This window comes from Carcharhinus amblyrhynchos, chromosome 14 (genome assembly GCF_965287045.1).
Source record: "Carcharhinus amblyrhynchos chromosome 14, sCarAmb.v2.hapA, whole genome shotgun sequence".
In the NCBI taxonomy this organism is placed as follows: domain Eukaryota; kingdom Metazoa; phylum Chordata; class Chondrichthyes; order Carcharhiniformes; family Carcharhinidae; genus Carcharhinus; species Carcharhinus amblyrhynchos.
Window position 1 is genome coordinate 76,515,974 of NC_137337.1, and position 21,599 is coordinate 76,537,572.

The following is a 21,599-nucleotide window of genomic DNA, read 5'->3' on the forward strand; positions in this document are numbered from 1 at the left end:
TGAGGAGGTCTCAGGGGAAGGCTGAGATGGGTCATCCACTTGGCACTTCTGACTGAAGATCGTTATAACTGCTTCAGCATTATCTTTTACACTGAAATGCTGGCTTCTCCCATCACTGAGAATGAAGGTGTTCATGGAACCTCCTCTACCACCATTTCCGACTTGACTGGACAACTTTGATCTGCTCTGTCGGTTGTGAGATCGCTTAGCCCTGCCTATTGCATACTGCTCCCACATGATGGCCATGATGGAGTAAGGGAGATTTTGTGTCATAAGTTTCCAGATTTTGGTGGCTGCAATTCTATTGCAGCTGTTGGCTCACAAAACCTCATCAGTGTTGAGCTGTTAGATTATTCTGAACCTTTCCCATTTAGCATGACAATGGTGCCAGGAATTCACCTCCACAATACACGTCTCTCCCACCAATACTGCCATGGACAAACGCAGCTGCGATAGTTGATTGGTAAGATCGAGCTGGTGCAGGGTTTGGTGGCACAGTTGTTAGCATTGCTGCCTCCAGGGACCCAGGTTCAATTCCCGGCTTGGGTCACTGTCTGTGCAGAGTCTGCACGTTCTCCCCCATGTCTGCTCCGGTTTCCTCCCTTAGTCTGAAAGACATGCAGGTTAAGGGGCATCGGCTGTGATAAATTCTCCCTCAGTGTACCCGAACAGGCGCTGGAGTGTGGCGACTAGGGGATTTTCACAGTAATTTCATTGCAGTGTTAATGTAAGCCGACTTGTGACACTAATAAATAACCTTTATAAATTTAAACTTGAGCAGGGGCAGCACGGTGGCACAGTGGTTAGCACAGCTGCCTCACAGTGGCAGAGATTTGGGTTCAAATCCGGCTTCAGATGACTGTATGGGTGTTTGCACGTTCTCCTCGTGTCTGCTTGGGTTTCCTCTAGGTGCCCCAGTTTCCTGCCACGGTCTAAAGATGTGCAGGGGAGATGGGTTGGCCATGCTAAGTTGCCACTTAGTCTTCTAAGATGTGCAGGTTGGACAGTTACCTGAGGCTGGAATCGAACCCTGTTCTCTGGTGAGGCAGCAATGCTAACTGCTGTGCCATGTGTTCTGTATCAATGTGCCTAGCCCAGTATTCCCATAATGTTTCTATCCAGAGGTTGTGAGCTGGAAGGCTGTTGAGACTCAGTTCAGAGACATCAAGGTAGTCATGGCGCACGGGCAACCTTGGGTAGCTGTAGGTTTTGAGGGTGCAGATGGCAGCGTAGACCAGGTCATTCTGACCCATCTGGTTGATTGGCACAAGGGCAATTCTGGAGCAGGCAGTGAGCTAAATTTCAACATTTCTGACATGGTACACTTGTGGAATATCAGTGACCATACTGGTCGACTATGTTTAAAGCTGGTGGATGTTTGTTAGTATACTATTTCTGTTACAGCTGTTGAGTTACGCAATGTTGGCTGCTCCATTATAGAATATAATCCTCCGAATGGAAAAAAAAATGAATATGTTCTACAGTTCCCTCTAGTGGAGCTGGCACAAGCAGTTGCCACTATTAGTTAGAGAACCCTGTCCCATCTTTCAGGCTGTATTCTTCTGGCTGAACCACCCCCAATTTTCACAGAATCCCTACACTGCAGAAGGAGGCCATTTGGCCCATCAGCTCTGCACCCAACACAATCCCACTTAGGCCCTATTCCTGTAACCGTACACAATCCTGTCAATCCCCCTGACACTAAGGGTCAATTTAGCATGGCCAATCAACTTAATACACACATCTTTTGACTGTGGGAGGAAACCGGAGCACCCAGGGGAAACCCACACAGACACGGGGAGAATGTGCAGACTCAACACAGACAGTGATCCTAGGTTGGAATTGAACCCAGATCCCTGGTGCTGTGAGGCAGCTGTGCTAACCGCTGTGCCACCGTACCACTCCTGATTTTGATGATGTTTACATCTAAGTAACATGCAGATTATTCTTCAAGTTCCTGATCTCACAATATGAGTCTTAGGGAAATCTCCCCTGAATATTTAAAAGTAATTATAAATGCAGTACGGTGGCATAGTGGTTAACACTGTTGCCTCACAGCGCCAGGGACCTGGGCTTAATTCCCGGCTTGGGTCACTGTCTGTGTGGAGTTTGCACGTTCTCTCCGTGTCTGTGTGGGTTTCCTCCAGGTGCTCCAGTTTAGAAGAGTCATAGAATCCCTACAGCGCAGAAAGAGGCCATTTGGTTCATTGATCAGCATCGACAACAATCCCACCAAGGCCCCATTACCTTAACCCCACATATTTACTCCTCTAATCGATCATTCCAGGTCAGTAGGGGGCAATTTAGCATGGTAAATCAACCTAGCCTGCACGTCTTTAGACTGTGGGAGGAAACAGGAGGAAACCCACGCAGCTATGGGGGGAATGTGCGAACTCCACACAGACACTGACCCAAGCCGAGAATTGAACCCAGGTCCCTGACACTGTGAGGCAGCAGAGCTAACCGCTGTGCCATGGTGCCGCCCCACAGTCCTCTCACAGTCCAAAGGGTTAGGCGGATTGGCCATGCTAATTGCCCCTTAGTGTCAGGGGAACTAGCTAGGCTACATGCATGGGGTTATGGGGATAGGGCCTGCGTGGGGTTGTGGTCAATGCGGACTTGATGGGTTGAGTGACCTCCTTTTGCACTGTTGTGTTCTGTGATTCTATAATATTACACTCGTGTGTGAAACTCATTTGTAACATTTATTCGATTTGATAATAAAATTACGGGTTTAAAAGGGGGATAACATGCTAGAAAGGCAAATATATCAAATGTTTGATTCTTCAAGGAAACAACTACCTGTGTATGCATTATGCAAAAAGTACACAGTTGTCTCCAGGGAACAGAGATATTGAGTAAATACGTAATGAACATAATCCACAAATGCAAACTAAAAGATTAATTATAAGTGTGCAGTTTCAGGTTAATTGTTAGTCGGTGCAGGCAATAAAAAGCAATGCAGACAATGATTTGTGGCTGATCTAGGGTAGAAACTGGGGGGGATATAAAGAGAGTATGATGTTGGGAAGTGTGATTTATGCCAGGCACCTGGATTAACCTGATAAGTTATGATATTAAAAGGGTTGGGCAAATGCAGAATTTGTTAGATTTATGTCCTATTCCATGCTGACAGCAATGTATTTTTCTTGTCAGAATTGTCCTCATTAAAATCCTGAGACATATGCATATAAAGTTGGTGCACTTCAGTATTTAAAAAAGGGGACAAAATTGGCTTTGGAGGTTCTTACCATAACTAATTTTAGCCATCTCTGTTCTAGTTTATATAAAAAAAATACAAGTTAATAATAGAATGAAGTCTGTTCCTGGATTGTGCAGCAACAATTTATTTTGCCCATTAAACAGTGACATGGATGAGGTAAACCCTGAAGAGGGTTAAGTGCCAGTATATCTTTCTCAAGTAAAACCAAAACTATACACAGTACTCCAAGTGTGGCTTCACCAGCACCTTATTCGGCTGCAACACAACCTCGCTGTTTTTAAACTCCATCCCTCCACAAAATTCCATTTTCCTTCTTAATTACCTGCTGCACCTGCAAAACTAACTCCTTGTGATTCCTGCACAAGGACACCCAGGTCCCTCTGCATAGCAGCATGCTGCAATTTTTTACCATTTAAATAATTGTCCATTTTGCTGTTATTCCTACCAAAGTGGATGACCTCACGTTTACCAACATTGTACTCCATCTGCCAGCTCCTTGCCCATTCACTTTGACTATCTATATCTCTTTGCAAACTTTCAGCGTCCTCTGCCACCCATCTTAGCGTCATGTGAGAATTTTGACACACTACACTTGGTCCCCAACTCCAAATCATCTATGTAAACTGTAAACAATTGTGGTCCCAACACTGATCGCTGAGGCACACCACTAGTCACTGATCGCCAACCAGAAAAATGTCCATTTGCCTCCACTCTTTGCTTTCTGTTAGTTAACTAATCCTCTATCAATGCGAATATATTACCACTAACACCGTACACCTTTATCTTATGCAGTAGTCTTTGGTGCGGCACCTTGTCAAATGCCTTCTGAAAATCCAGATACACCACACCCACAGGTTCCCATTGTCCACTGGGCATGTAATGTTCTCAAAAAATTCCACCAAATTCGTCAAACGTGACCTTCCCTTCATGAACCCATGCTGTGTCTTACCAATGGGACAATTTATATCCAGATGTCTCGCTATTTCTTCCTTGATGATAGATTCAAGCATTTTCCCTACTACAGAAGTTAAAGGAAGAATCATAGAACCCATACAGTGCAGAAAGAGGCCATACAGCCCATTGAGACTGCACCAACAACAATCCCACTCAAGCCCTATCTCCATAACCCCATGTACTTACCCTGCTAATCCCCTTGACACTAAGGGTCAATTCAGCATGGCCAATCCATCTAACTCACACATCTTTGGACTGTGGGAGGAAACCAGAGCACCCGGAGGAAACCCATGCAGACACGAGGAGAATGTGCAAGCTCCACACAGTTACCCGACACCGGAATTAAAGCCGGGTCCCTGGCACTGTGAGGCAGCAGTGCTAATCACTGTATCACTATGTCATTCTGCGAAATTTTAAATTTGCCCAATTTATTTCTCATTATTAATGTATCGGGTTAATCCAACAGTGTGATGTGGATCATATCCAAGCAGACTTTTCAAAAGTCAGTAAAAGTTGAACATGCCCAGTGAACGGATTTGTGTATGTTTGTCTGATCTCCCTCCGTCACTTTGCAGAAACCTTAAAGAAATGCGATAAATGAGCTCCGAGGAGTATTTTTCTCCAACTCATCTGGTGCTGGGAATCTGGACCTTACTGTCAGAAACAGAGACAAAAACCTTGGTGCTTTTATGAAACAAATGGCTGTGCAAATAGTTAGAACAGAATAGAATCCCTACAGTGCATTGAGCCCATCGAGCCTATGCTCACAACAATCCCACCCCAAGCCACCCCCGCACATTTATTCTGCTAATCTCTCTAATCTACACATCCCCTGACATTAAGGGGCAATTTAGCATGGTCAAACAACCTAACCCGCACATCTTTGGATTATGGGAGGAAACCGGAGCACCCGGAGGAAACCCACGCAGACACAGGGAGAACGTGCAAACTCTGCTCAGACGGTGACCCAAGCCGAGAACCAAATCCGGGTCCCTGGCACTGCGCGGCAGCAGTACTAACCACTGTGCCACCCATGTTGCAATCTCTAGGGCTACAGGCCAGGATTTGGAAGGTGAGATTTGATTCGACTGGTCTTTTTCATCTGGCATGGATGTAATAGTGTGAGTGCACTGCTACCCCACTGCGCCAGGGACCAGGGTTTGATTCTAGTCTTGGGTCATTGTGTGTTTGGAGCCTGCACATTCTCCCTGTGTCTGCATGGGTTTCCTGCATGTGCTCTGGTTTCTTCCCACAGTCCAAAAAATGTGCTGATTAAAAGTTAAAGTTTATTTATTAGTATAACAAGTAGGTTTACATTAACACTGTAATTAAGTTATTGTGAAAATCCCGTAGCTGCCAGACTCCGGTGTCTGTTCAGGTACACTGAGGGAGAATTTAGCACGGCCAATGCATCTGACCAGCACATCCTACAGACTGTGGGAGGAAACCGGAGCACCCAGAGGAAACCCACACAGACACAGGGAGAACGTGCAGACTCCACACAGCTGTGGCAGCTCGGGGATTTTCACCTTATTGCAGTGTTAATGTAAGCCTACTTGTGACAATAATAAATAACCTTTACATCCTTCTGTACCATAAACCTTTCCATGTTCCTATAAATCTTTCGTCCGGTTCCACTTGCTTTATGTGGAAATTTACAGCAGTAGATGGGAGAACGCCCATTATATATATCACACCAAGTGGAACAAAATTAAACTTTTGTTTTTGCTGATTTCCGCTCCTCCATAGTGTTTGAACCAAGCTAATAACTACTGGTTAGGCCTTGTGATGTCTATGGTCATGGTGATTCTGATGTCTGGCAGTCTAAGCAAGTCAAGGCAACGCAGTGATCTGCACCACAAAAGGCATCACTGTATTTATGGAACATTACTTTGCAGCCAAGGCAATGTTCTATTGCTGGAGGGAATTAAATCACAAGGATTTATTTGAAGAAACTAAATAATATGCACACAACACATAATCATCTGATTTTTCTTGAGTAAAAATACAGAGAAAATTGTATGATGGGTTTGTGTTTTGTCCACTTGAACATTATGTTGCTTGAGATCTTATGCTCTAAGTTTACATTTTTTACCATACCAATTTTCTATAACTTAACACACGCGCCGAAATTTTACCCCCCCCTGCTCACCATGGGAATCGGAGGGATGGACAATGGGAAGGTTTGTTGACCTTGGGTGCAATTTTACGGTTTCGGAACAAGCGAGGCTGTAAAATCCCACCCATGAAGATTTGAGCATTGCTAGAAAAAAGGGACATGTTATGGAAGATTTTCATCTTGCACTCATCAGGACAGTCGCAAGGGTAGCAGTTCTAAAGGGAGCAACAGTTTTCAGTGCACGAGGAGAGAGTTCTTGTCCTTCTCCGTAGGCAATCCCTCAGGGTTGAGGGTTTGCTTCCGCACTAATAATGAGGTGACTTGAGGAGTCCAATGTGCGAGGTACAATCTCTGTCACAGGTGGAGCAGAGGATGGTTGAGGGAGCGGGTGAGTGGGGTGCCTGAGTTGTCACATGTTCTTTAGCTGTCAACGCTTGACTTCAGTTTGTACTCAGTGATGGAACTCGAAGTGTTCAGCTCTTTCCCCCGATGCTTTCTCTCTACTTTGGGCATGTTCATTCAATGAGCCTTTATCAATTAAACAGAGGTGTGAGGAGGTGGGAGGGCTGGGGGGAGGGGCAGCAGCCATTCCCTGGCTCATTCCCCATGGCAATATCCTCACCAATCAGAGTTGACCTGCCTACTTCAAATTTAAACACGAGCTCAGCAGTTAACTGTTCCCTGGCGCATTCTCCGTGGCAACGCCTGTACCAATCAGCATCCACCTGCCTACCAATCAGCACTCTCTTCTCATGCTTGTGCCTCAAATTTGGTTTCAGCATCACTCGTTCCTCATCCTGAAATGATGGCCTGTCCACCCGAGTTCAGGCCTTTACTGACCTCTTGGTGGTCTACTTCCTTCAAGTCAAGAAAGGAACAATTGGTGATGACTCTCTCTATCTTAGCCAATTATGTATCCATGCAGTCTCTGCACATTTCATCCCATGGGTTTGTCTGGGAACCATGTTGTGTCATCTCCTACAATGTGGACCTGCGACCATTTGCCACAATAACAATAGCATTGCAATCAAGATTAATACAGCCTTCTATTCTTTTTGACCCTCTTCCTTCCAGCCTGTTTACATCAGTCAATGTGCAATTCATCCGTCCATTAAAGAAGTCACTAATGACATGTTTTCCATTGCAAACACTTTCATCACTTTCCCCATATAACACCACGAAGCAGCAGGATAAGGTTCCAAGGGCTGAATAAATAGCTGGTCTTCCAACACAACCCACATCGCTGCTCTTTCAGACAATGACCTGCCTTCATGAATTGCAAGGGTTTCTACCCCACTAATCAGCAGCTGGGCTCCAGATGGCCAACAGCATATCACGCACAATCTACTTTCCTAAGAACAGCCGTGATATTTTTACATTGCAGCAATCCACCATTCCTCCCACTGCACAACAAATGAGAGACTGGTTACTCGGGGATGTGAGATATCACCCGTATGGCTGACTCATGACTTTGCCCAGGAACTCAGTGGTTAAACTATGCTACAACTGGAACCTGGGCTCAACCAGAACCCAATTAAGCAATAATTATTGGAGTTCTTGTGTATCTATACAGTCACTGCAACATGGGTTTGTCTAGGAACATTGCCACCATGTTGCGTCACCAATAGTCTGGACAGACCACTAGCTTCTGGCAATGCAGCCAGTAGAGAATGTCCTAGTGTGATTGTCATTTGTTGCATGCTGCCCAGCTTTGCAGTACACGTGAGGCAGCACGGTAACACAGTGGTTAGCACTGCTGCCTCACAGCGCCAGAGACCCAGGTTCAATTCTGGCCTTGGGTCACTATCTGTTTGGAGTTTGCACATTCTCCCTGTGTCTGCGTGGGTTTCCTTCGGGTACTCCAGTTTTCTCCCACAGTCTAAAGATGTGCAGGTTAGGTTGATTGGCCATGCTAAATTGACCCTAGTGTCAAGGGGATTAGCAGGGTAAATATGTGGGGTTATGGGAATAGGGGCTGGGTGGGATTGTGGTCAGTGCAGACTTGATGGACTGGAAGGCCTCTTCCTGCACTGCAGGAATTCTATGATCTGCTGTGATAGGATTTGAACCTGGGTCCCCAAAGCATTACCCAGATCTCTGGATTACTCATCCAGTGACAATACCACTGCACCACTGCTTTCCCATGTGGAAAGTATTGAGCCCTGTCAATACTATTATATGGAATGTATTACTATGAGTGAAGATTGAATACAAGTTAATCATTATATTTAAGAAAGAGCTAAACACTTCAAGTTGAAAAATATTAAACTGTAAAAGGAAAGAGCATGATATATTCCTACGATAGTGGAAAAAGATTGTTCATATCGGGTATTAACATGAACCTCTTTCTGCAAAGGTTCTATCACTTTATATATCATTCCCGTAAACTTTCCCCAAATCACCCTATTCCCTTCTCTGTCACTCCTCCATTTCTTGCTCCGACCTTTAATTTAATTGTTTAAGGAGCTCATTTTATTTATTAGTGTTACAAGTCTGCTTACATTAATACTGCAATAAAGTTGCTGTGAAAATCCCCTAGTTGCCACACTCCAGCGCCTGTTTGGGTACACCGGGGAAGAATTTAGCATGGCCAATGCACCTAACCAGCACGTCTTTCGGACTGTAGGAAGAAACCGGAACACCCGGAGGAAACCCACACAGACACAGGGAGAACGTGCAAACTCCGCACAGGTAGTGACCCAAACCAGGGGTCGAACCTCGGTCTCTTGCGCTGTGAAGCAGCAGTGCTAACCACTATACCACCATGTCAGCCTATGTGTCAGTCGATTCTCTCTGTTGCTCACCTTGCCGTGCCGTTGATAACTTATACTTCCAGCAGGCTGTAGTGCAAGAAAATTTGACTTGCAGAGTGAGGAAAATAATCATTTATAAACAGCAAATTCTGGGTCAATAAGGTAAGTTGGTCATCAGGTTCACACAATCTGTTTTCAAGTATAAATGTTGGGCATATTGATTTGATGGTTACGTACTCAGTCCTGAACTGATCAGTATTCAATTCAGTCCAGCTTTGTCAGTCATTAACACAAAACATTAAATAATTTGAGAAAAGGCAACAAGGTTCAAATACACAACAATCTGCATGTTTCAGAAGAACATTTTAGAACTTATCATAAAATAGAATTCCTACAGTGCAAATGGAGGCCATTTGGCCCATCAACTCTCTGAATGAATATCTTATCAAGGCCTCTACCCCACCCTATCCCTGTAACACCACACATTTAGCCTGGCCAATTCTCATCACCACACATGTTGAGACACTAAGGCGGAATTTAGCACGGCCAATTCATGCAAATCTTTGGATGTGTTTTGTTTTGAAAAGTAAAAAAAAAACACATTTGGTCCCAGCTGTGATTTCGACTGTAAGTAAATACAAACACACCAATTAGGCCACTCGGCCCCTCAAGCCTACCCCACCATTCAATAGCTGATCAGGTTTTAACCCCTACTGCACTTTCCCACCTACTCCTAATAACCCTTTGCCTCCTTGCTTATCATGAATGTATCTAGCTCTGCCTTAGAAAATCTAAAGATTCTGGGAGGAATTTTGCCATTTGCCTCAGTCGTCTTGAGACACTTCAGCAAAAAAATGAATGAAGGACCGAGTCCTGCGACATCATATGGGCAGGATGGACGTCTCGCCAACAACCTGAATTTGTAATGATGTAAATAAAAAATGAAACACCCCACCCTGCAGAAACAGCAACCCCCCCCTCCATTACAGAACCACCAACCCCCCTCCCGACTTCCATTGCCTTTCTGAAGAAGAGAGTTCCAAAGACTCTGAACTCTCAGAGAAAAAAAAAATCTTCTTAACTCTGTCTTAAATGTATGACCCCTTCTTGGTAAACAGTAACCAGCCCCCCCTCCCCAATTCCAGGTTCTCCCACAAGGAGTAACGTCCCCTCCACATCCACCCTGTCAATACTCCTCGGGATTTTATACCTTTCAATCAAGCCACCTCTTATTCTTCTAAACTCTAGCGGATACAAGCCTAACCTGTCCAGGCTTTCCTCAAAAGACACCATACCCATTCCTGGTATCAGTCCGGTAAATCTTCTCCGAAATTGCTTATCCCTTGCTTACTATAATCATTTACCCCACTGTGTCATCTGTGGAGATTGCATGACTCCTAGCAAGTTGTTTTTGAAATATTAGAATTTAAAATATTTTCACTATATCCCCAGCTAGAAATGTCCTGCTGCCTCGGAAAAGCAGCCAGTATAATCAAGGACCCCCACACACCCTGGACATTCTCTCTTCCACTAGGAAAAAGATACAAAAGTTTGAGGTCATGTACCAATCAACTCAAAAACAGCTTCTTCCCTTCTGCTCACATTAAGTTGATCTTTCTCTACACCCTAGCTATGATTGTAACACTACATTCTGCACTCTCTCGCCTTTCCTTCTCAATGAACGGTATGCTTCGTCTGTACAGCACGCAAGAAACAATACTTTTCACTCCATACTAATACATGTGACAATAATAAATCAAATCAAATTCTGAAACTGATCATAAGATTCTATGAAGATCAGTGAAAAATCAACCTTCAAAAAAGCTTTGTATAACATTTGACAGCCAGAATCTTTCCCCCAGAGTTGAAATGTCTGATATTAGGGGCATACACTTCAGGTGAGAGAAAAAGTTCAAAGATGATGTGAAGGGTAAGTTTTTTACATTGAGTGGATAAGTAAAATCACAAGACGATAAGATATAGGAGAAGAGTTAGGCCATTCTGCCCATCGAGTGTGCTCCACCATTCAATCATGGGCAGGTGGCACGGTGGCACAGTGGTTAACACTGCTGCCTCACAGCGCCAGGGACTCTGGTTCGATTCCTGGCTTGGGCCACTGCCTGTGCGGTGTCTGCACATTCTCCCTGTGTCTGTGTAGGTTTCCTCTGGGTACTCCGGTTTCCTCCCACACTTCAAGGATGTGCAGATTAGGTTGAGTGGCCATGCTCAGTTGCCCCTTAGTGTCCGGGGATGTGTATGTTAGAGGTATTAGCGGGGTAAATATGTGGGGTTTTGGGAATAGGTGCTGGGTGGGATTGTCTTCATTCAGACTCGATTGTAGGGATTCTATGATTCTGATAAGTTTCTCAACCCCATTCTCCTGCTTTTTTTCTCCATAACCCTTAATCCCTTTACCATTCAAGAACCGATCTCTCTCTCAAAGACACTCAATGACCTGGTCTCCACAACCTTCTGTGGCAATACCTTCCACAGATTCACCACTCTCTGGCTGAAGAAACTCCTCCTCATCTTGGTTCGAAAGGGTCAGCTCTTTACTCTGAGGCTGTATGAGTCTTTCCGACCAATGGAAACATCTTCCCCACATCCAGGTGTTGTCAGCGGGGATTGGTGCTGGCAGATACGGTGGGGGTTTAGGGTTGCGGGGGAGGTTTAAGGGCTTTTTAGATAAGCACATAAATATGTAAGGGATTGAGGGATATGGACCAAGGCAGGCAGAAGGGATTACACATAGACATAGAACCCCACAGTGGAGAAAGAGGCCCTTTGGCCCATCGAGTCTGCACTGAACACATTCCCACCCAGGCCCTACCCCCATATCCCTACATATTATACCCACTAATCCCTCTAACCTACGCATCCCTGGACACTAAGGGGCAATTTCTTAGCGTGGCCAATCAACCTAACCTGCACATCTTTGGACTTGGATTAGTTTAATTTGGTGTCATGTTCAAAATCGGGGCCTGTTTCTGTGCTGATCTGTTCTATGTAATGAGTATGTAACGATTTGCAAAGGGTAACATTACATGTGTGATGCTGCACTCTCAGTGAGACTGACTCCCCTTCAAAGGTGTCTTCTTCTCTCTCTCTCCGGTTTGTCATCATCTCTCCTCCCCTTCCCTGTTCTATAAATAACCCCGTGAGATTAACCCCCGCGTGTTGAATCCTTTCCGAGGGTTCGTCACGTCGATGCCAGGCTGCAGGATGATAGGACGGATGCAGCAGCGAGTGGCTGTGTTTGGCTCAGCGCTCTGTCTGTCAGCCTCCCCAACCGGTCCAGCTGCTGTCCAACTCCGACTGAAGCGGATTGCGAGAGGGTGACTGAGAGGGGGGGCGGAGGGGAGGGGGGAGACACAGAGGGAGAGAGAGAAAATACTGTTGACGAGCTCTCAATATCTTGGCCCAGTGGAAGTGAACCTCCAGTCGCAACCCTTTCATTCTCCATCAGGTAAACAACATTTTCTACATAACAATTTACTTTAAAGACAGGTTTTGGAAGCAAGTGCATTGCATATCCAGTAATCCAAAGTTGTTAAATTAATTTTAGTGCAGAACAGCGCTGTAACAAATCTGAGTTAACCCTTTCATGTATTTGGCGCAGCAACAATTTATTTTGCCTATTTTGTTGACATTAAACAGTGACATGGGCGAGGTAACTCTGATGAGGGTTAAGTGTCACTTGTGCGTTCTTTGTCAATATTAGAAAGCCCTGGTCTTCTAACATGTTTTAAATATATTTATATGTGTTTCCTTGACCAAAAGATGTGGCTGCAATCTAAAAGTTTCGTTCTTGGCTACAGTTTGAGTTTTGGAGATACAGTGGATTAATTATTCCTCTGCTGGATGCTCTTTCTCAATAACTGTAAGAATTTTGCCCACAAGTTGTAGAATTATTTTTGTCACCCTTACAGTAAATCTCACATTCTATTTACTGGGTTTGGGTAGGGTATGCATATTAGGAAATATATGACCCAGAGGTTAATTTAACACATTCAGCATTCCTGCGAGGGCAGAAATATGTTGGTGAAAGTGGAAATATCACTGTTGATTTAACTATTTTGATTTTTAGTGAGACAGCATCTGGAGGAAGTTTTAAGTTTAAACATTTATTTACTAGTGTCACAAGTTGGCTTACATTAACTCTGCAGTGAAGACACTATGAAAATCCCCTACTCGCCACTGTCCTATTTGGATACACTGAGGGAGAATTTAGCACGTCTTTCGGACTGTGAGAGGAAACTGGAGCACCCGGAGGAAACCCACGCCGACACGGGCAGAATGTGCAGGTTCCGCACACACTGACTCAAGTTAGGAATTGAATCCGAGTACCTGGCGTTGTGAGGCAGCAGTGCTAATCACTGTGCCACTGTATTGTGTACAGGATTATTAAAGGAAGGGTGTACATGCATTGGAAACAGTTCAGAGAAGGTTTACTAGATTAACACCGGGAACAGGAGATTTGTTGGATGGGGAAAGGTTGGAGAGGTCAGCTTTGTATCCACTGGAGTTCAGAAGAGTAAGAGGCGACTTAATCAAAACCTTTAAGACCCTGAGGGGTACTGACAGGGTGGGTGTGGAGAGGATGTTTCCTCTTGTGGAAGAATGTAGAACCAGGGGTCAGTGGTTAAAAATTAGGGATTGCCCATTTAAGACAGAGATAAGTTGTAATTACTCTTTTGTCTGACAGCTGTGAGTCTCAGGAACTCTCTCCCTCAAAAGATGGTGGAAGCAGAGGGTGGGATTTTCCAGCTACGCACACCCAGGACTGGAAAATCCCATCTGAGGTCAACGGACCTTTGCATGGTCCTGTCTCGCCCGCTACGATTCCGCCACGGGAAAACCCCATCTAGAGTCATTGAGTAGTTTTCAGAAGGAAGTAAATAGAGTTGTGATAAGCGAGAGGATGAAAGGTTATCTATCAGTGGGGGAGGTGGTAGGTAGGATTACAATCAGATCCGCCATGATCTCATTGAATGGCGGAGCAGGCTCGAGGGGCCAAGTGGCCTACTCCTGCTCCTAATTCATATGTTCATATGTATCTCTCTAACAAATCTGTTTGATGATCATTTAACCTTTTCATTCAATATCAAATATTATCACAGTACAAATGTACAGCTACTTCTGCTATAGCAGCACATCTCACCACACATCCTGCTAGTTAAACATACAATTGCATGTTTATGTTATTAAGATAATTTCTCACCAAACCGCCTGGAAGTGTGAGTTGCCAGCAGCACTGCCAGGGTAACCGACATCTGGCATCTTGGTGATCGATTGGATAAAGTGTATTCTTAAACATTGAGATCAATGGACTGAGAAATATACACAGGGAGGGCAAAGAAGGAGGATAAGTTAGTGCATGAATTCAACAACAACTTTAGTTTAAAGTTTAGTAATTATTGTTACAAGTAGGCTTACATTAACACTGCAATGAAGTTACTGTGAAAATCCCCTAGTCGCCACACTCTGGCGCCTGTTCGGGCGCACTGAGGGAGAATTTAGCATGGCCAATGCACCTAACCAGCACGTCTTTCAGACTGTGGGAGGAAACTGGAGCATTCGGAGGGAAAACACATAGGCACAGGGAGAATGTGCACATTCTGCACTGACATGACCCAAGCCGGGAATTGGACCCAGGTCCCTGGCGCTGTGAGGTAGCAGTGCTAACCACTGTGCCACCATGCTGTCTGTAAAACTTGTGTAATGCCTTTAGAGTGACAAAACATCCCAATGTCTTAATGATGAGGCAGCGTGGGGACAGAGAGGGAAAGGAAAGGAAGCAAGTCCTGCCCTCCGGATCCCATTACCTGGTGGGATACCCAGCCCCATGTTCCCAAAGATCTGCAGGTCAATAGTTGACCTGTTTGGTCGTGGGGCGACCCTGGGACTGAGACATGTAAAGCTGTTCTCCCAAATTTGGTGGCAGCGAGACATTTAATCAGATAGCAAGTGGACTTGCCCCCATCGTCCCTCCACTTCCCAATTATGTCTGTGAGGGGAAGGCCTATTATGGCCTTCCTCACCCTGCTGACCTTCATCCCTGCCTCCTATCATCGCTTACCTGACCCTGGGCTGTTCGCAATGTTTGGCCTCAGGCTGCTGTAGTACCGGCAGCAACCACAGCCTGTAGTGGCGCTGCCAAGCAATGAAGTGCTCTTGACCTCTGATTAGCCGGCAGCTCGAGAGAGAAGGGGTTCAGCCCCTGGGGTTCTTGATCCTCGAAAGGCCCACATGCCCATTCCAGTGTCTGATTGGCACTCAGCTCCACAGGCATTCCCAGAAAGGGGTGATGCGAGGCTCCCACTGGTTTGTCAGCCAGCCGATGAGAGCTCCAATCACCTCAGTTAGCGGTAGATTTTAAAGAATGTCTTAAAAGGTGTTAAGTAGAAAGATGTACAGGGGGCATTCCAAAGCTTAGGCCCTCAGCTGAATGTCGAAAACAGGACGGCACGGTGGCACATTGGTTAGCAGTGCTGCCTCACAGAGCCAGGGACCTGGGTTTAATTCCCATTCGGGTCACTATGCAGAATCTGCATGTTCTCCCCGTGTCTGCAAGGGTTTCCTCCCACAGTCTGAACGATGTGCTGGTTAGGTGAATTGTCTTGCAAAATTCTCCCTCGGTGTACCCGAATAGGCGCAGGAGTGTGGCGACTCAGGGATTTTTATAGTAACTTCATTGCAGTGTTAATGTAAGCCTACTTGTGACACCAATAAGTCAACTTTAAAAACTTTAAGTCAATGTCAAATTTGAATTCAGAGGGGAGAAAGATGAAAGGGAAATTTAGAAACAAAATTAAATATAAATTAAAAGAAAAGTTTATTTATTAGCGTCACAGAAGTCTTACATTAACACTGCAATGGAGTTACTGTGAAAATCCCCTAGTTGCCACACTCCGGCGCCTGTTCGGATACACGGAGGGAGAGTTTAGCATGGCCAATGCACCTAACCTGCTCATCTTTGGGAGCAAACTGGAGCACCCAGAGGAAACCCATGCAGACATGGGGAGAACATGCAGACTCCAAACAGACACATTGAACCTGTTGGGTCCCTGTTGCTGCGAGGCAGCAGTGCTAACCACTGTGCCATCGTGCCACCAAATATGTAAGATTTGACATTTTAAAATCGAGTTATACATTAATAACAGAGAAAGCTGTCTAGACACACACAAGCAAAATCCAGACCTGGTCTGTCTATTAAAATAATAATAATAGATCTTCTGTTCTATTCAAATGAGGTAAATGAGAGATTTATTGTCAATGCGTTTCAGTACATTAATAACTCAACAACATGTTTTTCAGTAAGCCTGCTGTAGCTTCAAAATGAACATTTCTGGGATGAGAAGTCAGATTCTGAGGGTGCAGAGCTTAGAACAAGCTAACTTTGACATTCTGAATCCCTTAAGGCATTGGAGTAGTCAACTGGAAAGAAAATATACTAACAGCAAGATTGTTGGAAGGAGCCACATCTGCATTCACTCCAGTATCTCTTGCTGGCTATTTAAAGAAAGAAATTAAAAAACAAACTAACATTTATATAATAACTTACTTGACCTTTGGACACCCTTTGAAGTAATTTTTGTGCTGCAGTTGCTGTGGTAATATAAGAAATTTAGCAGCCAATTTTTGAACAGCCAGGTCCCAAAAACAGCCACGAAATGAAGGGACAGATTTCTTCATTTTCCGTATGGGTTGTGAGATATATGTTGACCATTGATACTGAGAGAATAATTAAAATTATAATTAAAATATAATTAAAATTAACTAAAATAATGACCTGGGATCCTTCGCATCCACCTGGACAGACGAGATCTCAGTTTTACATTTCCTCCGAAAGGTGGCGCCTCTGACAGGGCTGCACTCCCTTCATACGGTGTTGGAATCAGACTGGGTTATTAGGCCTTTGGACAGGGGTTAGAATCCACGACTTTCCAACTCGCCCTTTATCGACTGTAATATCTCAGGAAGTGCGACTGGAAAGTAATATAGTTCATTGTAGAATGCAAAGTAAAACCACTGCCGTGGTGTACGCGCACTAGTCCCTGCCTGGACCGACAGTTCAGCAGGCCCAGTCCTGGGCCTGCCTTAGAAAAAGCCCAGGTAAGGAGTTGCAGCCGGGCAGGCCACTGCCTGTTACCAGGGGAAGTCATACTCAACAAGCCCCATCGGGAGATCAGTCAATGATTCCCCATGGGGATTATCGCATTGTAGGTAATCGGTGGTGGCCCAGCAGTCGGATACACCCCTCTGCCTCTCCACCTCCAAAAGCTCCAGGATGAAAAGTTCAAATATCCAGTTCACACAAGCATTCCCTCATCAAATTTAATGAACTTGCTAGGTGTATAAGAGGCGCTCAAAGTACTCTCATTCTGATGCTGGTAGTGCGATAACTTGATGGTATTTAACGTAACCTACTGAGATATTGGATCAGGAAGTAACTTATGCTTACAAGCACATGGAAAAAAATCACAAAGTGTATTTTTGAAAGGCAGAGTATTGAATCCAAAATTCAAAAGATATTTCATTTACAGTCTTTAAAAGTTTATTTATTAGTCACAAGTCGGCTTACATTAACGCTGCAGTGAGGTTATTATGAAAAACTCCTAGTTGCCACACTTCGGCACCTGTTTGGGTACACTGAGGGAGAATTTAGCACGGCCAGTGGACCTAACCAGCACATCTTTCGGAGGAAACCTGCGCAGACATGGGGAGAACATGCAGACTCCACACAGACAGTGACCCAAGCTGGGAATCGAATCCGGGTCCCTGGCACTGTGAGGCAGTAGTACTAACCATTGTGCCACTCTGGTGCCCAAAGAATGTTATCTTTATTTTCTAATGAGTTAGGACCCCAGCTGGAAATGATCATAGAATCCCTAAAGTGCAGAAGGAGGCCATTCGGCCTATTGAGCCTACACCACCAACAACCCTACCGAGGTCTATCCTCATAACCCCACATATTTACCTACCATCCCTGTGATGCTAAGGGGTAAATTGCTACGGCCAATCCACCAAACCCACACACCTTTGGACTATGGGAGGAAACCGGAGCACCTGGAGGAAACCCACGCAGACATGGGGAGAATGTGCAAACTCCACACAGACAGTCACCCAAGGCCAGAATCGAATCCAGGTTCCCTGGTGCTATGAGGCAGCAGAACCAACTACTGTGCCACCCATGCTGCCCGCAATCCTTCTATTAAGGATTCTAGTTTAAATATGTGACTATGTATTGTGACAGATATCATTGTTTTGAGTTGTCTTGTGCCATGATGCCTCTGTCAGGGTGGCACATTGGCACAGTGGTTTGCACTGCTGCCTTACAGCACCAGGGACCCGGGTTCAATTCCTGGCTCGGGTCACTGTGTGGAGTTTGCACATTCTCCCCATGTCTGTGTGGGTTTCCTCCGGGTGCTCCGGTTTCCTCCCACAGTCCAAAGATATTAGGTTGATTGGCCGTGCTCAATTGACCTGAGTGTCAGAGGGACTAGCAGGGTAAATATGTGGGGTTACTAGGGTAGGACCTGGCTGGGATTGTGGGTGGTGTAGACTCAATGGGCTGAATGGCCTCCTTGTGCACAATTCTATGATTACTGATTCTAGTTAAATTTAATTACTGCTAAGTAATTAGCAAAAGCAGAACACAAAACCTCCTGCCTTTCAGTGCTCAATCAGTAACCCATTCTGGAGAAGGAACTGCATTTATGCGAGAATGTTTCTGATTTTATAAGATGTGGGTAATACTTTTATCCAGTTTTTAATCACTGTACATAACAGTGACGTCTTGTTATTGAGCACTGAGACTTGTCACAAGAATCAAATAGATTCCTCTTCTTGCCACCAGATAACTGCTGCCCCCTCGTGTCCAGATTCAGCTTTTCATGATGTGTTGTATTTGAAAGAGAGTGTGGAATAGCCATTTCTAAATGTCTAACATTATCCTATTGCTCCTTTCAATAAATACTCGAAAATAATCAGCGAGGGTTGTGCTATTCTAGGTGAATAATGTTGGTGTGGGGGACACATTTCCATTTTGGGCACCCAGCATGTGGGCCAGGTTCATCATCACCGCTTGGTTCAGAGAAAAGTGATCCCTTTGCCCTGGAAATGTGCCTTCTTCCGTCCATGTATTTCCTACGTTCCCCACTCCTGCAGCACTGCCAACTGTTGTTTCTTTGGTGTCTGTAGGTGGCACAATGGTTAGATGTCTCATAGTGCCAGGGACTTGGCTTTGATTCTGGTCTTGGGCGACCCTGCGGAGTTTGCATGTCCCCTCTGTGTCTGCACGGGTTTCCAACCGCAGATGAAAGACGTGTAGATTAGATGGATTGGTCATGCTAAATTGTCCCTTAAATGTCCAAAGATGTGTAGATTGGGTGGAATAGCCGTGGTAAATGGGCAGGTTTCAGAGATAGGGCGGGGAGTGGGCCTGAGTGGGATGCTCTTTCAGAGAGGCAGTGCAGTCCCTATGGGCCAAATGGCCTCTGTCAGCACTGTATTGATTCTGTGGATAACTTTGTTATACCTTTTTAGAGAATGTTGACCCAAAGTAAAAGAGCGTGAGATTGTGGTTGAGAACATGCATTGCTCCGAATGGCAAGCAACCTTCGCCTGTTCACCTTGCAGATGCCTAATGAAAGTGTTGAAATATCTGCATTGACTGTGGTTGTCCAGCCTTTATTTTTGCTCATTAATGATGAGCTGAACGTGGCAATCATAATGCCAGAGGCAGCTCTGCAATCTGGAGGGGGCAGGATTGATTGTCTCAGATGCCGTCGGAGGAGTCTGGGAGAAGTGGGGAAGAAGTTGCCAAGCTCCAATCACCCCCTTCCCAATCATCAGGAGCTTACTGGGTCTCCATGTTACGGAAAATGACAAAGACAGACTTAAACTTATTTGTCTACTGGGTGGCACAGTGGTTAGCACTGTTGCCTCATAGCTCCAGGGATCCAGGTTCAATTCCTGGCTTGGGTCACTGTCTGTGCAGAGTTTGCACATTCTCCCCGTGTCTGCGTGAGTTTCCTCCGAGTGCTCTGGTTTCCTCCCACAGTCCAAAGATGTGCGGGTTAGGTGGATTGGCCATGCTAAATTGCCCCTTGTGGATTGTTGGAAAAACCCCTCTGGTTCACTGATGTTCTTTAGGGAAGGAAATCTGCCATCCTTACCCGGTCTGGCCTACGTGTGACCCCAGAGCCACAAATGTGTTTGACACTCAACTGCCCTTGGGCAACTAGGGATGGGCAATAAATGCTGGGCAGCCAGTGACACACCACGAATGAATAAAACTAAATTAATGGGAGGTGTTCAGCTTCATCCAGACTGCTTCTCCAACACCCAGTGCCTCACACTGGTTGTCCAGCTGATGACTGCGATCCCTCTCCTCTGTACACAGTAATGATGATGAAAGGTCATTGATCTGAGATGTTGAGCACAATTTCATGGGTCCCTGCTGATGGTTTGGCTGGTGAACGGTGGGGTGCTAGCCAGTTAGCACTCTGTAGAACATTAAATGGCTGTGGGGTTGCCAACATCATTGGGGAGCCATTCACCGCCAACCTTTTTGGTACTGGGGCAGGAAGCCCCGCCATCTGAAAACTCCTGCCCGCCAGATTTCACTGGATATTTCCAGGCTTTCCTGTTTCTATTTCCAATGCCCAGCATCCACGTCTGCAGGGCAGCACGGTGGCACAGTGGTTAGCACTGCTGCCTCACAGCGCCGGGGTCCATATTCCATTCCCGTCTTGGGTCATTGTCTGCGTGGAGTTCGCATGTTCTCCCCGTGTTTGCATGGGTTTCTTCCGGGTGCTCCAGTTTCCTCCCACAGTCCAAAGATGTGCTGGTTAGGTGCATTGCCCATGCAAAATTCTCCCTCAGTGTACCCGAACAGACGCTGGAGTGTGGCGACTGGGGGGGGGGTTTTCACAGTAACTTCATTGCAGTGTTAATGTAAGCCTGCATACGACACTAAGAAATCAGCTCTACTTTTACTTTATCTGCATTATTTGGCCTTTACTGTGTCATCATCTTGAAGACCTGCGTCATCAGCTGGAGTGAAATAAGGCCCAGTCTCTGTAGTTCCTTCGTAAAAACTCTAGTGCCTCATCCTGAGTCATATTTTCTGTGCGTCTATATTCTTCCTATGCTAAGATGCCCCACACACACAAAGGCGGCCTCTGGCCTTGTATGAGCTCTTCAGAATTTGTATTAGATGTAAAACACAATATTCTGTTTGCTCTTATGTGTTTGGCCACCGTGAATAAGACAACTCCCTGTAAGGCTTCTCTCTGAGCGTTAATATTCAGCCCAATTTTAACACTCTGGCAAAGGCCGAGGTTCGGAACCCAGAAAGGTATACTGAAATCTCATGAGGCTGAGTGAGAAATAAAAATAGTTTTTTCCCCACACTTTTTTTTGTCCTTCTGGGAAAGCCCTCAGGTTTTTCTCTGTAGGCGCTCCTGCAGCAGTGCTGGGTATTAGTGATCTGGTCGTGGTCCACATTGGATCTAAGCTGATTACAAGGCAGATTAAGTGCTCG

General features: G+C 45.3%; 1 protein-coding gene across 1 annotated transcript in view; it reads left to right on the plus strand.

Annotated features, from left to right (window-relative positions):
* The first annotated feature begins 12,420 nt into the window (after window positions 1-12,420).
* Window positions 12,421-21,599, plus strand: part of LOC145352796 (formin-like) — a 250,617-nt gene continuing 241,438 nt past the window's right edge. Inside the window, exon 1 of the mRNA XM_080203148.1 lies at window positions 12,421-12,515. The gene's annotated coding sequence lies outside the window, so the exon portion shown is untranslated. The remainder of the gene's footprint in view (window positions 12,516-21,599) is intronic.